The following is a 20,624-nucleotide window of genomic DNA, read 5'->3' as shown; positions in this document are numbered from 1 at the left end:
CTGCAGTTATAATGGGAAGTTTAATACTACTGACAGAGATAGGGGAGAATAGGATGAAAAACACATATACAGAATTGTCCCACCATACAGAAAATCTTTGCTCTGCTATGGATGTTTTCACGATGGAAGAAATAAATATTTTAAGGGCTAGAAAAAATAATATTGTGTTTTTTTTTTCTTTCTTTCTTTTCCCACAGTACAATTTTGTTTATAATATATTACTTTTCCATAAAAAGAAAGAAAAACCGGAGGGTCTGCCCTAAAATAGAAAGACTAATATGAAACCATAAAATCAATTCCTCTGAATTAAATGCCCTATATTGCAGCTGCCGGCAGAAGAAAACACTGAGGCTTTATCTTTTGCTTTTTAACCTGTGTTAAAGTATCTAGTTCATATACAGTACTGTTCATGTTATGGTAGAAGTAAATGAAGAGAGTATGTAATTGCTTTGTGAATGAATATTTGAATGAATAACTGTCGTAATTGAAAGTGATTTAGCACTGAATTCCACAACCATGTATTATCCTTGCATTAAAAAAAAGTATAAGGGAAATTTCCTCTGGCAGTATTGTGGTCAGTATTTTGCATCATTATGTGGGGCTAAAGCATAAAAGCGACTCCGTACCCACTTTGTGACCCTCTCCCCAAGTACTTATATCTTCTTGTAGCTGATGAGAAGTCCTTTCTGCTTTTATTTTTTTTAACACTGGTTAATTGAGCTGTAGCTGTGTCAAAGACACATGGCCTAGAGGGATCATGCCATAGTCTCTCTCTGCCTCCCGTTCTGCCCTCTGTCCGTCCAAACAGTGTTAGCTGTAAGTGCGCATGCCCCACCTTCTGACCCCCTCCAGCGCCGCTGCAATGACGTAGCCGGCCCATCCAGCATTGTTCCCTCCCCGTGGTAGTAATGCACACGGCCCTTCCCCACCTGCCTGTCACCGCCCCCCCCCGCCACATACCATGGTGCCGCCCACTGCCGGAATCAGCTTGTCCTCTTTTTGCGCCGAAATGCGCCGTTGCACGTCAATCTTGCGCAGCCACAGTCAGGCGACCGACCTTCTCCAACAAGCCTGGTGCGTCAATGCGCCTGCGCGGCTGTGCATGTCCAAAGAAGAGGACAAGCTGATTCTGGCAGCGGGAGGCACCATGGTGTGCAGGGGGGGGGGGTTGAGGTGACAGGCAGGAGAGGCGGGAAAGGGCCATGTGCATCACTACCACAGGGCAGGGATGACGATGAGAAGACACACCACAGAGGCGGTGCGGCGCCACATTGCAGTGGCGCCAGGTGGTAAGGAGGCAGCACATACGCACTTACAGCTAACACTGTGCGGGTGGACAGAGCGCAGAACGGGAGGAAGGGGGAGAGGGAGACCAACACCACACAGGCGGCACTGGCATAGGGCATGATCACTCTACTCCGCCCCCTACTGCTACAGCTCAACTAAAGTATGATATTTGGCCTTAGAAAAGCACAACGAGCATTGAAAAACATACCAACAGAAAGGACTTTTCATCAGCTACAAGAATCTATATGTAGTTGGGGGGGGGGGGGGGTCACAAAGTGGGTACAGAGTCACTTTAAAGCCCCACCCCAGTTTCACCAGATTTATCGAGAGGCAGACACATCTTAGTAAATGGGGCATTCTCAGAAATCCACACAGGATTTTTGCCTTGATTTATGCCTGCTAATGAACCTTTTTGTTTGAAGAAAGAAAGAAAGAAAAACTGTGCCTTTTGGCGATGTGTGCCAGACGTACCATGGATGAATTCCCCACAAGGGTTCTTTTACCCACAAAGGTTTCTCGGCCGTGAGTGCCACAAACGAGCGGCAATCAGTGAGATTGGTGACTTGTTTGCTGTGCCTTTACAAAGCACCAGAAATAAAGCAGATGGGCTGCATGAATGATCCTTGTATTGTTCATGCAGCTCTGGTAACTGGTAATCTGGTAATATACATATATCTGTGCTGCCAGTTTCCATGTATCTTTAGGCCCAGCCTCCTCTGTATGTCAATCACACTGAAGGAGGCAGCAGCTTGAAGATCTAAACGGAAGAAACAGAGAACCAGATGCCAGATAACAAGCAGTGTGGCTGGTAAGTATAGACTGCAGCTTGTGATCTTGTGATCTGGAAACTTACAGGAGGGATACCTACAATACATATCTCAGCAGCACAAACCCCTGCTTACAAAGGGAGATTTGCGGCTGATAAACATACATTTTTTAACAAAAAGGCACAAAAGATCTGATCAGCCGATAATTGGGTGTTTGTCTGATTTTCGGCTGCTCGCTTCGGCTGCTTGCTTCACTGTCCTGAAGAGTGTAGCTAGCAGTCTGATAATCAGCCTGTGTAAAAAGACCCTAAGGGTATGTTCACACTGCGTAAATCAGGCGGAATTCTGTGGCGGAAAGTTCCCGCCTTTCTCAGTGCCCCATAACCTGTCTATAGTAGAGCATGCGCTCCTCCACTGCCACAGCTCTCAGTTCAAGGAAGTGACATGTCATTATCATAAAAACTTGCAGACCATTTTCTGAAGACACTTAAAAATTATTTGCATCATATTTTAAACCTTACCTCTTATCTCTTCATGTCAATGTTTTGTACATCCATAAATGGACTTCAAATGGTGTTTTTGTTCTCAAGATAACATCTGTCAACTGCTGGATATAGCCCACTTTCTACTTCCCCAATAACCTTTGTTGGTAGGTCATTAATGGGTTAAGGAACTACAGTATATTAATATTTCCAGACTGCAATGTAAATGCAAAAAAATGTGTGTAAAGTTGTTCTCAATAGCAAAGTTGATTTTTTTTTTTTAAATTTAAGTCATGCTGCATTAAATAGACAACTGTTTCTAATTACATTTGAACAAATATTCCCTTTAGACATCATTTGGTTGTTCAGTTGATATCTGTATAAGACAGTAAGAAACATTCGGTCATCATAGAGTAAAAAGCAATTAGGCATTTGAGAAAAGTGAACAATTTCAAACGACAGGGGTAATATGTTCACTTTCAATTCACAGCTTCCTATAATAATTATTTCTGATAAATTACTTAAAAATAGTTTTAAAAAAATTTATAAAAAAAAAAGGTACAGCTATGTTCACGTCTAGAGATGAGTGAACCTCGAGCATGCTCGAGTCCATCCGAACCCGATCTTTCGGCATTTGATTAGCGGGGGCTGCTGAAGTTTGATAAAGCCCTAAGGCTATGTGGAAAACATGGATATAGTCATTGGCTGTATCCACGTTTTCCAGACAACCTTAGAGCTTTATCCAAGTTCAGCAGCCCCAGCTAATCAAATACTGATCGTTCGGGTTCGGATGGACTCGAACCCGAACCCGTTTCGATCATCTCTATTCACAACATTTTTTTGGAGTATCAAATAATGACCGTGGTTTAGCATGTTTCAGCAGCCGTTCAGTGCAATGATGGCCACTGGAACATTATTCTAGTTCAGGTGGACTGACTGCATGACCATGATCATTATGTTGACACCTCGGCAAACAATGTCCGTTATTTAATACACTGTGTGCATTGGCCAGCCATCATTCCATTGGCTTCAATGCATTCCATTGACTGGCAATTAAAATGCTGTAATAACGGACACTCAGCTCAGTTCTATTGAACTCTTTGTGGCAGTCTGGGCAGAATGGAGAATAAAAGAAGTTATGCACTTTTCTTTTTTATCCTACCAGGATTACGACTCTACTCTTCAGAATCTGCTTGAGAAACCTTTTAGGTCCCTTGCTTCAGCATGTATAGTAATTCGGTCCCCTATGTGCTCTTGTATAGAATTAAATACACTAAATAATACTTAAGTTCCCCTGTGCCCTTGTATAGTAGTTAAAACCTCCTTTGTGCTCCCATATAGTAGTTAGGCCCACTCAATGCACCAATGTAGTAGTTATAGTCATTAGTTTTCTATGTGCAGTTAAGACCCCAGTAAATAATATTACCTAAATAGGTAATCTCTGTGTTGATAGCCCCAGTCCCATGTAGGCATCCCCCTTTAGTTAATCCCCCGAAAGGCAGCCCCTATGTAGGCACCCCCTGTAGTTACCCAGAATTGGATAGTACCCCCCATTTGGACATCCCCCTATTGGTAATCTCCACTTGGTAAAGAACCTCCCACAGTCCACCAAGAGTCTTTTTCGTCATTCAATCTACCCTTTCAATTATTCAAATGGGGGCTATGTTCACACTACGTACGTCTCCGTAGCGCGTTCCGTGAATAAGCGGCCGGAGACTTACGTAGTTTGCGTACAATGGAAAGTATACGATGTACGGAGGCACAGTTCACACTACGTAAGAACTTACGTGAGGATCGTACGCGGCACCGTAAAAAATTAACCAGACCATTGTTTGAGGGCGAAAATGCTGTAACTTTCGCCCGTAGCGTAACATGCGGTCCTGTACGTAAACTGAATGTACAACTGGCTCGACTATCAATCATTCTGAAAGAAGCGGGGCAGCAGTCTGAAGATATATGGATAATAAAAGAGATCCCGGCACCCACCAACATAATTCTTCAGTCCTTATTTTACATATCCATTGGGATTGTGTTCCTTTCCATGAAGATACAGGGGTGGCCTGAAAGCACTGCCAGCACTGATGTATGCATATTCATGCTGTCAGTTTCCCTTTACATGTGGTAAGCATAGGTTGGGAATCTTCATGGCTCCATCTGGTGTCCATAATTATTATTGCACATTTTGGAGAAAAAAATATATTTTTCTCTATTTTCTCTTGAAACAAGCATTCTCAGTTTTGATAAATGTATATGTTTATTTATCAATAGTAGTTCAGTGTTTTTATTTAATTTAGTTTTCATTGTTTCCTGTCATATCACTGAATTGCAAACTTTTAATTTATGCAAGAGAAAACAAATAGTTCAACATAGAGTATCTCAAAGACTGTATTGTTGAATGGCAAATATAACTAAAGGTGACTGCTATCAGTCATTAAAATGAATAAATAAGCAAATAAAATAATTAGTTTTCTGAATACAGTAGTGTGAAACAATTGTTTAGAAATATTCATGTATATACATGAATAAATAAATAATAATGTTAACCCCTTAGTGAGCAAATAACAAAAAAAAAAAAAAAAAAGAAGAAAATAAGGTGCTTTAGTTCTTTAATTCTGTACAACCCTTTAATTGTTTCTAACATTATAAGGCCATGTTCCCACTGCGTAAAAGACACTGTCCGTTCTGTGACCCGGCTGCATTACAGAACGGCCGGTGTCAGAGAAGATCATCCCGGCTGCCACTGCATTCTCTTCACCTTGATGAATTGGGATTCGGGAGCATCCTTACGCACCCGCATCCCAATCTGCCGCAGCACACATTTTGTGAACTGACAGGTTCTCTGTGGCCGCTATTCAATGAATAGCAGCCGCTAAAAACTGATATGTCAGTCTTTTGTGTCGCTGCTAGCAATCGCGGACGGGATCCCGATCCCTCAGCTGCAGCACAATGTAAGTTCAGTAGTAATCGTTGTTGAAAATCGGAAACAACAGTTGTAATTACTACTGAACTTACATTGTGTGAACATAGCCAAATGCTGTAAATGCTCCAGCACATACAGTAATGTAACGTTATTGGGAATTAAATGCGTACAATAACTCAAAACACATAATCATAACGCATGGAGTAATAACTGTTACATACTAGACCTTTTGACCTTTCTCTTTGTAAGGGATTTTTTTTTTTTTTTTTTATAATTCTAGCTAAATTTAGAAAGAATGTAGGTTATTCACCAGTTTTATAGAGGAGCAATTAAGTACAACTATTTCATTTTAGCAAAGGTCAAGGACAGAAGAAATCTAGACACAGAAAACTAGTGTGTCCATTAATGACCAACATTAACTAGTGATATGCAGTTATTGTATTTCCTATAAAAAAAAGGTGTTGTAGCTGAGAGGTGGCTAGCCAAGCAACATAGGTAATAGGGTAATGTACTGTGAGCAAGTGGGGCTGCATGGTGTGAGCACTGGTTAACAAATAAGCGGAATCAATTAAAATCCAAAATTGCCATATAAGCCATCAAAATACAGCAAGAAGGTAAAAAAAACTTTTCTAAGATGGTCAAAATGTTTTGGTCACTATAATATATTAGCCACTATAATATACTACAAAAAACATTTCATTAATAAAATTTACTGGCAATTGGGAATTACTTGCAAAGGAGAACTGCCGGTGAATTTATCAATATATGTACACATGGAAAAACAAAACACAGTGCAAAAGTACAATAAAAAAGTGGATAGGCAAAAATACAAAAAATGGGTCAGTATAATAGTTTCTCACTTTGGAGGAGAATGTGGGGATAGAATTACCGGAGACACCGAGACTCAGAGGAGACAGGGTAGTAGTGGTGGCAGAAGCTGGATGTCCCAGAAGATGCTGCACTTGAGACGTGACTGCGGTCATGCTTTACCGGCGCTGGAAGCTGTGCTCCCCCACAGAGCACAGCTGTCTCTGCACCAAGCGCCCGGGCCCTGAGAAAGCATGATCGCAGTTATGCCACACCTCATGCAGTCCCGCCGCACCCTCATCTCTCTCTCCTCCAACCTCCCACACCCCTCTCCTCTGCTCCCCGGACCTCTCCCCACCGCACCCCTCTCCCCCTGCACCCTATACTTTCTTCCCTCCCTTCTCTGTGTTGTGGGCTAGAAACCTGCGTATGGGATGTCAGGAATCCATCCCTAGATGTAATAGGATCAGACCCTAACATCCCATCAATCACAGAAGGATCAGGAGAAGTGAGAGTGTTAATGAAGGATGTCAATCACATAGGCTCAATCACATGGCGCATGTGCAGACCAGGAAAATGGCACAATCCTGCAGGAAGCCGGGCAGTTATTCATGGAGTATTCATGGAGTGGAAGAAGGATGAAGGAGTGGAGAGGCATGCCAGAGTGTGCCTCACCACGACTCCTCTTTGACTCTTGGTTACAGTAAGAAAATTGGTACTGTACTGCACCCCCTCCACCGATAGAATAGCCACAGGTAATCTACTAATTGATGTAATACCACCTATAGCATCCAGCCTTTACAAATTTCTCTTCCAGCTCTGTCTAACTCAAAGTTATATAACTTGCTAATACACAGTAGTCAAATCTATGCAGACCCCCCCCCTTCTGTTCAATATACTCACGAGCAAAAGTCAAGTTTTTTGCTTCTTCTGTCTTGACAGTTGATTGACCCCCATTCTGTCGGACAGGTACCATTTTGTGTCAACGCATCATTGACACATTAGCAGAGTGGGAATGGCCTGATCTATGCCCCCAGCAATAACGCCACTCTGCCCTATAGCTATTGGCCCGTATTAGTGATCCAGGGTGGGGCTAGAAGGACACAAGCTGCATGATTTGCTGAGCGATCTAACTGGGGAGAAAATGGGGGAGAGCGTGACTACAAACTACTAAACACCATAAGAACTTTCAGTGATGTTTTGTTTTGTATAGTTTATGCTGGAAAATCCCTTAAAAAATTTTTTTTCACTTTCAATATCTTTGCTTGCTATCGCGGAATAAAACCATTTAGGTTAACATACAATCAGAGGTTAAAAACCTTTCCAGCTCTATCATTTACTAACCTGCAGTGTTCCATTAGTCCAGTAGCTGAAGCTTGTCATAACAAAAGGTTGAATGTACTTACTCTGCAGAAAAATGCCATGTCTGCACATTTAACATTGCTGAGAATAGGAAATAGGTTTGCAATAAAATAGAGAGGCAATTTACTGCACTGGAAGATTTCATAAATAGAACAATACCTCCGTTATACATTTGTCACAAACAAATGGCAAATCGTCCTTCTCCATATCTGTTGTCATTTGTTCATATTTGGCCTATATCATGGAGAGTGAATGTAGTTATATGTGTGATTATTTTATCATAAACATTGGTTTGTCCTATTATGTGAAAATTTTCTCTGTGAAATTAGGAAGTAAATTTACACAGGGAAAATCATAATAAAAACTTCATTACTTTACAGATTTTTCCATGGTAGGTAACGCTTTTTTCAAGCCAAAAATAATAGAGACGTATCATGCCACTCATCTTTCGAGAGTTCCAAAAGTTAAGACATAGGGCATACTTTCTGCTATAACTTTTTGTTTCCCAGAGCATGATAGATGGCCAAACAACATAATAGCGTATGAAACATCAAGAGGTCAAATCTGTACGGTTGTGCTCAAACTAGTGTCATGGCTTCTGATCATATTGGAGACATGACTGCTATGATGGATCGGTATTCTGAAGGAATCCAATCAAATCAAAATGGATCATAGTGGCTAGAAGGGCTTTAGTATTTTTTTAAGAAAAGAAAAAGCTGTGGATTGGGTTATTGCCGTGAAATATTCCAGTACCTCTGACTTAAAGAGGGGCTTACACTGTTTTCTTTTACTAATTCATTGATTCACTCTTAAAAGCTTCTCTAGACCTTTACAAAGGTCATTCAATCGGACACTGATCAATCGGACACTGTCACCTACAGCACACTGTCAGCACCTTGGGTCAAGTCCAAGTGCTCATAGATTCCCTTTATATATAACAGGGTAGTCTCTTTTAATTAAACAATAGATATCGGAATAATCCAATAGGACAACTCAAGGTCCACACAATAGTCTCCTTTTTTGCATTATGCTCCCTGGACACCAGGGATACCTTTATGCACGAATGGCAATATCTGGCTGTTCAGCAAATCAACCTACATTTTACTTATTTACATGCTCTGAAGCTGACAGGAAAACAGGTAAAGCCCCATGTAAAGTATACAGGTAATTGTTTGTTATTATCAGTGGTGATGGCCTATCCTCTGGATATATAATCAATGTGAGACAGGTTGTGTGCTGACTAGTGATGAGCGAATACTGTTCGATCGAATAGATATTTGATCGAATAGTGAGATATTAGAATATTCAATATTCGTACGCATATCCCGCGAATATTCGATAAATGTTCGATATGCGTTCCAATCCCCCGGCTTCCGGTTTTACCCTCCAAATGGTCAAATAGATGTTTTTAACTAATCGAATACTTGTTCCCATAGACTTTAATGGGATCGAATATTCGATCGAATATTCAAATATTCACGGGATATCCGTACGAATATTGAATATTTGAATATCTCACTATTCGCTCATCACTAGTGCTGACAGTTAAGGGGAGCGGGGGGAAACCGGTTTGAGCACTCCACTGACCTAATATTGATGTTATATAATTAGGAGCATTGTGGCACATCTACAGTATAAAGTGGCACAATTTAGGGGCGTAGTGGAACAAGCTATGGCTTGTTCTGTGGCTCGGGGCTCCCTGGTTTCCCGCTCAGCCAATCAGTGTCCCGCTACAGCGACTGATTGGCAAAATGGGACACCAGGGAGTTGGGAACCACAGAACAAGCTGGAGCTTATTCCACTATGCCCTTAAATCATACAACTTTGTACTGTAATTGTGTCACAATGCAAGTAAAGTATGTAGCGGGCTGGAGCGGGTTAAGGGGGGGGGGGGGTGTTTACATACTTGCAGCAATAGGAAAATTCTTCTGCAAGTATGTAATCCTATTCAAACTGACAGTACTGGGAATTGCAGCGGATTTCGCTGCAAACTCACAGTCTGATATCCGCTGTAATTCAGTTGCATGTGAAGCTACCCTAAGTATACATATTTTTATATATTACACAGTATATATACACTGTAAGGGGAATTAAATATTGTGCAAAAAAGCACACAGTTTGATGGGCAGGCGCAGAAAGGAAGGGAGGAAGTGTAGCCTCCTTCCCTGCCTGATTTCTCTAGATTTACCTCTGTTAACAGCTGTAAATCCTGGAAGAAATCCTGCGTCTGCCATACTAAGAGGCGTGCACATGGGGATGGGGCTTTATTTAAGAATGGTGTACAGGTTTTCCGGTCTTGATTACAGTGGTGTTTATTAACCTACTCGATGGGCTGTCAGTAATGGAAGGGAATAAATGAACGTATGTATTTGCAAATATATTTAACTTGACAAACCCGACACATTTCGCAAGTAGTGAACCGATAACAAGTTAGAGGAGAGAGGGAGTGAAGGGGAAACAGCCTTGTAAGTATAGAGGGCAACTCTTTTGCCTAATAAGATCTACAGTATTACAGAATATATAACAATAATAACTTCAGACACTAAGAAATCTTGCTCAGATCTTTTTGTTTAAAGCTTTCATCACTTATACAACAAAGTTTCAATAGAAAAAGTAAAAATAAAAAGCATATCACATAGACAGGTCTTGTCTATGATTTTGGAGACTCTTACTACTCCATTTACCATCCGTCTGTGACCTCAGAGGCACACAGACACAAGAGACACAGTGTGCGTCTGAGGTCACAGATGGATAGTCAATGGAAAAGTGAGAACCTCCAAAAACATGTACAAGACCTGTGACCGCTGGAACTTTGCTGTATAAGTGATGAAAGCTTTAAACTAAAAGAATTTCTTAGTGTCTGAAGTTATTATTGTTATGCTGATTGCCTAAATCCAAGGATTAGCGACCAAGGCTATACGGACACATCATCCATGGTGCATTAAAGATGGAATATTGTTACTTACTGTAATTATCAAAATACAGTTGTGATTTCACTTCAAAAATGTGGCATGAACATCCTCTAAATATGAGATGTTTTTGAGAAGCCTTAGGACATACCCCCTTAGTGTATTTTTGGGACAGCTGGTGCAGTGGTCACATTTTGCAGGCAAATACATACATTTACTTGTTAATACATCTGCTTTTGCCAAGTAATGTCCAAACTTTTGGAGCAAAATGTTCTGAAAATGGAGCGACATTGCTTTAGTAAGTATGGTCTGTACAGCTTTTAGTTATTCCAAGAGTCCTCTGGGCTTCTCAGAACGGCATGTGCCTTGCTCCTTATATTTTCTTCTCTTTGCCAATTTTCATTTTCGTGCACAGGCTAATAGCCAGCGGCACAGTACAGAGCACAGTCAGGTGTAACCCCTCTCTGTCCCTCCTTAGGGGCCTATTGGCGTACAGGTACATCATGGCTCCTGAAGGAATTAATGGTAGTCAGAAAGTAAATAAGAAAAAAATTTAAGGTAAATTATCATCAGGTTACAAGGCGGAACACCATATGAGGCAGATTGGGTAAATTAGGACAGTAGCCCTTTCACCAAAATGCCTTTTTAGCTTATTAATAACCCTACAAAAATATCCTGATAGCAGTGCTGGGGATCAAGGTAAGAATATTACCTTTACTCTCAGTGCCCCGTGTCCTATAGGGACATATCAGCAGGTTAGATATTTCTAAAGTTTCTTATTGAAAGTTTCCCCTTAAAGGAGATATCTAGCCTTAGATAATTTTTCACAGGTGGTACGGAAAGGGGAGAGAGTAAAAATGAAGCATTGCTTACCACTCCCCGTGCCCGTGATGCACAATCTGACAGAAGTCATTTTGTGATGTCAGGACTTGGGGGAAAATGCCTGTCCCGGCTGTTGGACTGCCTGCTCAGCCAACCAGTGACTGGAACAGCTTTCCGGCCCTGTCACTGACTAACATCTGCAGCATCAGAGATCCCGAAGCCTGATGGGGGTCCTGGAGCAGCAACCTGGAGGTGAAGAGACAGGTGGAGAGGGGAGTTAATACCCTTTATTTTCCCCCATGCTTATTTTGCCCATGCTTTAAAAAAAAGAACAGAAGTAGGATTTTTTAAACACCTTTTAAGACTGTGTCCTGGAAATCTGAATTATTGTAAATTTTTATTCATTAATTTGTTTTTTCATTGTGACAAATATATCATACGGAACAATACAATCAAGGTTTTAGACCAGAGGTTATCAATTGTACCGTTAATACAAAAAAACAAAACAACAACAAGTATTATTCTGCCTCTAAGAGCAAAAGAAAGAGTAGGCCGGCTTGTTGGTGGCAGAACTGGCCCCAAAAGCTTTTTAACCACTGACTAAAATAAAGAAGATAATTTTGTAAATATCACAAATGTATCCAGAGATGAGGCAAAAAAGAAAGGAGGGGGTAATAACAACTAGAAGAGGTATAGCAGGTTAGGGGAGGTTAATCAGCACCCAAATAGATTTGTATTTGTCTGTTTGGATGTATTGAGTCCATGAAAGAAAATTTTTGACCTGCTTCATTTGTTCATCTATATCATAAAAATGAAAGTCTGTCTGTCTGTCTGTCTGTCTGTCCCAAATAGACTTCCAAACGCCTGAACCGTTTGACCCGCCCCCCCCCGCCAGATGTACAGGAGGGGAGGGGGAGGGGAAAGAGCGCCCCATAGAGATGAATGGGAAAATCTCTTCACTGCAAACACAGGTGATATAATTAGCTGCATGTCTCCAGCAGACACGGCAGTTGGGAGCCTTAGCAACCAATAGGATTACTGCTTTAATTTTCACAGGGAGCAATGGTTGCTAGGGCAGCTGCCTCACAACCACAGAAATAACTGGTAGACCCCCTACTCCATCTATACAGTACATGTATACAGCACCCCCTACCCCATCTATACAGTACATGTATACAGGACCCTCTACTCCATCTATACAGTACATGTACTGTATACAGGGCCCCCCTACTCCATCTATACAGTACATGTATACAGGGCCCCCTAATCCATCTATACAGTACATGTATCCAGCACCCCCTACCCCATCTATACAGTACATATATACAGGACCCCCTACTCCATCTATACAGTACATATATACAGCACCCCCTACCCCATCTATACAGTACATGTATACAGGACCCTCTACTCCATCTATACAGTACATGTACTGTATACAGGGCCCCCTACTCCTTCTATACATTACATGTATACAGGGCCCCCCTACTCCATCTATACAGTACATGTATATATAGGGCACTACAGGTATACCAAACTGTGACTGGGTAACACTGCCACACCAGACCTGACCAATACCGCCATACTGTGACTGGATAACACTGTCATACCAGACCTGACCAATACCGCCATACTGTGACTGGATAACACTGCCATACCACACCTGACCAATACCGCCATACTGTGACTGGATAACACCATCATATCAGACCTGACTAATACCGCCATACTGTGTCTGGATAACACCGCTATACCAGACCTGACCAATACCACCATACCGTGACTGGATAACACCGCCACACCAGACCTGACCAATATTACCATACTGTGACTGGGTAACACTGTCATAACACACCTGACCAATACCACCATACTATGACTGGAAAAAACTGCTGTACCAGACCTGACCAATACCTCCATACTGTGACTGGATAACACTGACATACCAGACCTGACCAATACTGCCATACTGTGACTGGATAACACTGCCATACCACACCTGACCAATACCGCCATACTGTAACTGGATAGCAGCGCCATACCAGGCATGACCAACACCGACACACTGTGACTTAATAACACTGCCATACCAGACCTGACCAATACCGCCATACTGTGACTGGATAACACCGCTATACCAGACCTGACCAATACCGCCATACCCCCCTCGAAAAGACACCAGATTTTCTGGCAAGTCTGGTCAGGAGGGTACTTCCCCTCTGCAAGGTGCTACCCTAGGCACCAGACCATGGGTGCCTAATGGTAAATACAACCCGGCAGGTATACAGGACACTACAGGTATACAGGACCCCAAAACTATATACTACAGGTGCACTGGACCTCCACCAACTATATACTACAGGTATACAGCACCCCAAAACTATACACTACAGGTATACAGGACCTCCACCAACTATATACTACAGGTATACAAGACCTCCACCAAATATACACTACAGGTATCCAGGACCCTCAAACTATAAACTACAGGTATACAAGACCTCCACCAACTATACATTACAGGTACACAGCACCAACTATATACTACAGGTATACAGGACCCCCAAACTATACAGTACAGGTATACAGGACCTTCACCAACTGTACACTGCAGGTATACAGGACCTCCCTCAACTATACACTACAGGTATACAGCCCCCCCCCCCAACTACACACTACAGGTATGCAGGACCCCCCAACTATACACTATAGGTATACAGACCCCCAACTATGCACTACAGATATGCGAGAACCCTAAAAAGTAAACATTGTGGGTATACAGAACCCCTCCAACTATGCACTACAGGTATACACTAATTCCACTGATTAACTCAGATGAAACAATACCTTTAGCTTGGCCTCCTGGGCACCTTAGAACAAATCTAATTAACACACTGACACTTTATACCCGGGCAGCGCCGGGTACATTTTATAGTTAGTTTATAAAATCAATTCCATGAAAAAAACATATTTTTTTCTTTTTCTGATAGATACTGTGAAGAAAAAAAATTAATTCAAAATGTTTGGTACGAAATACTGCAGCAAGAAGACAAAAGGTGATTTTTCCCAAAAAATGCCAGCTTTAAATTATGAGTGAATGATATTACACTACTTTCTGAAACCAATTTAATATAAGTTACATTCAAGGTTATATTGAATCCTTACACAGAAAATTGGTTTATATCATTGACAGACTCAAGGAAATGTTTATACAAATAGCTACTTTACGTACAAGCTAGATAGCATATGCGCCAATCTTCAAATTCAATACTGTCTCTGGGAACTGTTCATTTATCGTTGTCATTAAAGTGAAAATTTCACAGAGAAGTGAACGGCTCTGCCATAGCCATAATCATACCTGATTGTAGCATTAATGCAGACAGTCAGTTGGCCAGGTGGCTGTGACATTACAGAATGAAATCGCTTTTTAGGATATACAAGTCACGTAGTGTTTCAAAGAAACATGGCTTCAGTCTAGGCACACTTTGCAGTGTTATACAGATGATGGATCAAAGTTACTAACTATAAAATCTATTAAAAAAAAAAAAAGTAGTACATATCAGGTCTTTTTTTTACTATATTGGATGTCAAGTTCAATCTTCGGAATAAACACTTGTATGGGGATATATATGGTAATTATATATATATATATATATATATATATATATATATATATATATTCGCCATACTGTCACCACATCCAATATTCCAATATTACATATAATGCTACTGTCAGGACGGAAGGTTTGAGACAAGACTAGACAATGGGCCTTGAAGCTGAACCGACCCACTGTCCTACCTACTTACCTCAGTCGGCCCTAGGCGGCCACGGACAACCACGAAGACATGCCCTACACTTAATAAGTGTAAGACTGAACAAGACAGACAGACAAACACAATATGGGAGACTCAACAAGCCAGGCCAGATTCAGATGGACTCAAAGTACAAAATCAGGAAGCAAGCGGATAGTCAAAATGTCAATGGGCGGTCAGGTAACAAGTCATGCAAACAGAGGAATAAGGAACGGGGATCGCAGGAGTAGACAGGGGGAGCTGGGATCAGGGTATAAACCTTAATTGATAGCAGGGAATAATTGGCTCTGCTTTAATTTATAAGGATCAAAAGCCCCGTCTGGATCCCCATTGGACTGGTGCTCTAATCCTCAAGGTTCTAGACAGGCAGAGGCATGTGTCAATCAAAAAACATTGCGATCAAGGCTAGAAGTGAGCAGTGTAACTCCTGCATTGTCAGGAAGCTGAAAGGAGGGCGGGTGTGTCAGACAAAAAGTAAAAACAGGCCCAGTTCACACCAGGCTTACTGCACATTCCTGACAGCTACCATATAATAAATACATATTATGGCCAGATGTGGATCACTACCAATACCACCACATAGTGACTAAACCACCATAGCACTATTAAATAAAATTCACTGTACAAAGACCAGTATTTCCTTCATACATCGACCCATACAGAAGTAAATACAAGTGACACACAGGCTCTGCACACCATAAAAGTGATTAAAGTACAGTATAGTGCTTTGTCTTCCTTTTCTTCTCCATCTTGGCCAGCCATTATGAAGATAAATATTTTAGGCTCTTTGCTACACATCCTCACCGCTATACAAAGTCCCAATCTGTATTGTTCCATATAGTAACAGTGTCCACCTTAGTGTTTAGGCCAAATTGTAGGACACAAATAGTGCTTTGGTCCCATGTATGTCCTCACATAGTAGAAAGGCCCACATTTGTGCCCTCATATAGTAGTTGAGCGCCTTTGGCCTCCATATAGTAGTTAGGCCCTTATGTGTCTCCATATAGTAGTTAAGCCTATTTGTGCCTCCACATAGTAATTTGACCTTCACTGGGCATCCACATACTAGTTAACTCTCTCCATGCCCCACATAGTGGTTGAGTTATCCCCCACTTTGCTCCATATAGTATAGGTGTCCTCTTTGCCTCCATATAGTAGTTAACTCCCTCTGTACCCCCCAAATTATGGTAGTTAGACCTCTCTGTGACCCTATATACTAATAGGGCACCTCTGTACTTCCATATAGTATAGGTGTCCTTTGTACTACCTTATAGTACTTAGGCCCCTTCACCCCATATACTAGCTAGGCCTCCTGTGTGCATCCATATGGTAGTTAGGTGTAGCTAGGTGTAGATAGTTCCCAGTAGATAGTATCTTCAATATAGCCATTCCCCCCACATACACCATAGGTTGTCTCCCCCTTTCTGCAGTAGGTAGTCCCCCCGATGTAGGCATCTCACTGGTAGTTATCCCCCCCCTATTAGGTAGCATGGCTGGTGGTGCTATGACTGGAGTCTCCAAAGTTGGTTTCTTTGCTCCTTTTTTAATCTGAGTGGCAAAGTATAATATTAAATGTTATAATCTTCTTCTAATAAATGCAATCTTTGTCCTTTAGACTATTGCAGATACAATACACCTCACACATATACTATGTGGAAACAAGAAAAACAATGTTTTCTTTTGTGGACAACCTTTCAATCTTGTATGTAAGTTAAAGAAGAAGTTTTCATTAAAGTATTGTATTGCCCCCAAAAGTTATACAAATCACCGATATACACTTATTATGGGAAATGCACATAAAGTGCTTTTTCCCCCCTGCACTCACTACTGCATCAAGGCTTCACTTCCTGGAAAAAAAATGGTGATGTCACAACCCGACTCCCAGAGCTGTGCGGGCTGTGGCTGCTGGAAGGGATGATGGCAGAGGGACACTGAGGGACACAGGGCACTGGAGGAACCCTGAGCATCCCTCTGCCATCATCCTCTCCAGCAGCCACAGTCTGCACAGCTCTGGGAGTCGGGTCGTGACATTACCATTTTATCCAGGAGGTGACATCACCATGTTATCCAGAAAGTGAAGCCTTGATGCAGTAGTAAGTGCAGGGAAAAAAAGCACTTTATACGCATTTCCCGTAATAAGTGTTTATTGGAGATTTGTATAACTTTTGGGGGGCAATACAATACTTTAATAAAAAATTTTGCTGAATGTCTCCTTCAACTTGCAAATTCTTATAAGATAGCTGTCAGTCCAGTGCGTATTTGGCATAGAACAGCAGCTTTTGCCCCAGGAAACACAGGATCAGGCATGTTGAAATCCCTAAAACATGGTGATTTTAAAATAGAGAAGTTTATTGTAGTCATAGTTTTGCAATAGTGTACCCTGAGGCACATCTCAACAAAACTGAACAGATGCCTGGAAAAACTCTTCAAAACTTGAAAATATGTTCTTTGCTTTACATGTATATTTTATTGATGGTACTTTGTAAGGATGAGGAAGAAATAAGTGTTGAGTTAGTTCTCCCTTCATCTTAAAATCAATAGCTGCCACTGGATCTGATAACAGCTCTTTCTCACCATGTCTTCAAACCAAGTTTTCAGTGTTTTGCAAAGCAGTGATTACCCAACCTTACCAACAAAATCTAAAATGAAGTTAAAGGAGAATTCCCATGAAATGGAAAAAAAGGAGGAAGGCACAGAAAAAAAATAGAGTGTTCTTACCCGTCTTCGAGCCTCATGTGGCCAATCCCGGATACCATTGACAGCTGCCGAGCTGTAGCATCACTTATCCAGGTGATCGCTTGCTTGCTCAGCTAATCAGTTGCAAGTGTCATGTATTTACCTAGTCACTCTGCAGCACTGCAGAGACAGAGGTGGGCTGACAACTCCATACACGCCCAGCCGGCTGATGCTGCATGTAAGCAGCCTATCAGCAGTTGGGGGCAGGAGCGAAGCTGTGCAGGAGCACAGAGCCAATCGCGAGCTGCCAGACGCTCCATGCAAATCAGGGGCGGTGGATTTAAACGAGCAGCTGATGCTTCATAACTGCCAGTGATAGTTTTGCCTTGCTATGGCTATTGCTGTATCCCAGTTTTTCAGGCGGTCCTCAGGCTGTATCCACCCTCCCCAAGGAGCGGGCAGACAGCGGGAATTAGAAGCCAATAGTTCAGGTTCATACGAACCTCGGACGGTTCGCTCATCCCTAAGCGTAGGGACTGCCATCCAGTTGGGGTCTGTCACCTAGGGCAGTACGTCTAAGTAGGCAGGGACAGTGGGCTGGGTTCAGTTAGGTCTCACAGTTCCCCTACGGATGTGACATTATCACTGGCCCAACATTACTGAGTTGCTCACTACCTTCCCAATGGATGCAATGACTGAAGTAGCTGAGCAAATGCAATGTCTCACTTATACAGTTCAGGATCTTGCACAAAGAGTACAGCAGCAAGAGGATTCCCAGACACATTATGTTGCTGTAACTCACGCTATCCCAGAAGAAACCCCAGTTCAGCTTCCTGGTAGGTTTAGGTTTTTTAGGATTTTTTTTTAGCTTTGGGCCTTTTGTATGATGACCCTGACAGGGCAGCTGTAGCGGAGATGCACTTGACTACTCTGAGGAGTATTGTTCTGATGGTGTGGTGTGTTCCTTCTGGGTGGAATGACCCGGCACTTAGATGCCAGTTTAGGTTGAGCTTAGCTGCCCTGCGACGTACCGGGGGGGTCAAACTGAGTATATATATATTTAATAAAGCATACTCATCCGCCCTAATTCTTCATAACTGGTAACTGCCCTCTGCTGTTTATTTCTTCTCACTGCATTCTTTGATAAACTGGCTGAGACAGGTGACTGCTATGACCAGTGACTGAACGGGCGGGCATTTCTTGTAGAATTAACATTTCCGAGGAAACAGTAAGCAGTGGAAACCAGACTTTGTCAGAACAGCAGCTGTGGTGGGTCAGGGCAGATGAGTATACCTTCTTTTTTTGGTTTTAAATTGCACCACTCTGTTGATAAACAAAATCATTGTAGAAATACCCCTTTAATATTTTATAAAACAAAAAAGTACCTTGTTTATTTAACCCCTTAGCGACCCATGACGTATCTGATACGTCATGGTACCGCGGGGGGTGTTCAGAGCGGGGTCCTGCTGGGACCCCGCTCTGAACGGTGCTGATCCAGGCTGTGCAGCCGGGGAGCAGCTCTATTAGCCAGCATGGATCCCGTTGCCGGGCCGGCTAATTAAGCCTCTAAGTGCAGCTGTCAAACCGGACAGCTGCACTTAGAGGCTTTCATCCACATGTCCATGGTGTCTAGTGGGACGGATATCCCCCCCGCGATGCGATCGCGGGGGGAGATCTGTTCTTCTGCCCGTGCCGGGCCTCAGCGTCGGAATGACGCTGATCCCGGCTCGGCAGTGGATTGCTATGGCCTGCAGCAGGCCATAGCAATCTATCACCGATCTGATCGATCTTTGCTGTGTATATACACAGCATTGATCTCTAGGAGAGATCATTGCTGTTTATATACAAGTCCCCCAGGGGGACTTAAAGTTAAAGTAAAAATAAAAGGAAAAATGTTTTTTTATTAATAAAAAATCCCCTCCCCTATTAAAAGTCCAAATCACCCCCCTTTTCCCATTTTATAAATAAAAATAAATAAATAAACTAATAAAATAACATATTTAAAATTGCCTCACGTGTAATCACCCAAACTATTAATTAATCACATTCCTGATTTCGCACGGTAAACGGCGTAAGCGCAAAAAAATTCCAAAGTGCAAAATTGCGCATTTTTGGTCACATAAAATCCAGAAAAAATTTAATAAAAAGTGATCAAAAAGTCGTATATGCGCAATCAAGGTACCGATAGAAAGTACATGTCATGGCGCAAAAAATGACACCTCACTCAGCCCCATAGACCAAAGGATAAAAGCGCTATAAGTATGGGAAAAGAGCGATTTTAAGGAATGTATATTTGTTAACAATGGTTTGAATTTTTTACAAGCCATCAGATAATATAAAAGTTATACATGTTACATATCGTTGTAATCATAATGACTTGAGGAACATGGATAACAAGTCAGTTTTAACATAGGGCGAATGGCGTAAATGCAAAACTCCCCGATATCAAAACAAATTCCTTTTTTTTTTAAAATTTGACAGCGCAAATGATTTTTTTCCGGTTTTGCAGCATATGTTATGGAAAAATAATGCCTGTCATTGCAAAGTAAAATTGGTTTCGCAAAAAATAAGGGCTCATGTGGGTCTCTAGGTGAAAAAATGCAAGTGCTATGGCCTTTTAAACATAAAGTGGAAAAAGCAAAAGTGCAAAAACGAAAATTGGCTTTTACCTTAAGGGGTTAAGGTTACTGAGAATAATTAACAATTTTTTTTTTTTTTAAAGTAGTTTTATTTTACGGTTCAGGGAAGAAAAAGAGCGCTGCACCTCACACCTATAGCT

The sequence above is a fragment of the Dendropsophus ebraccatus genome, chromosome 7 (genome assembly GCF_027789765.1).
Source record: "Dendropsophus ebraccatus isolate aDenEbr1 chromosome 7, aDenEbr1.pat, whole genome shotgun sequence".
NCBI lineage: Eukaryota > Metazoa > Chordata > Amphibia > Anura > Hylidae > Dendropsophus > Dendropsophus ebraccatus.
The sequence above is the reverse complement of the archived record's forward strand: the minus strand, read 5'-3'. Positions refer to the sequence as shown.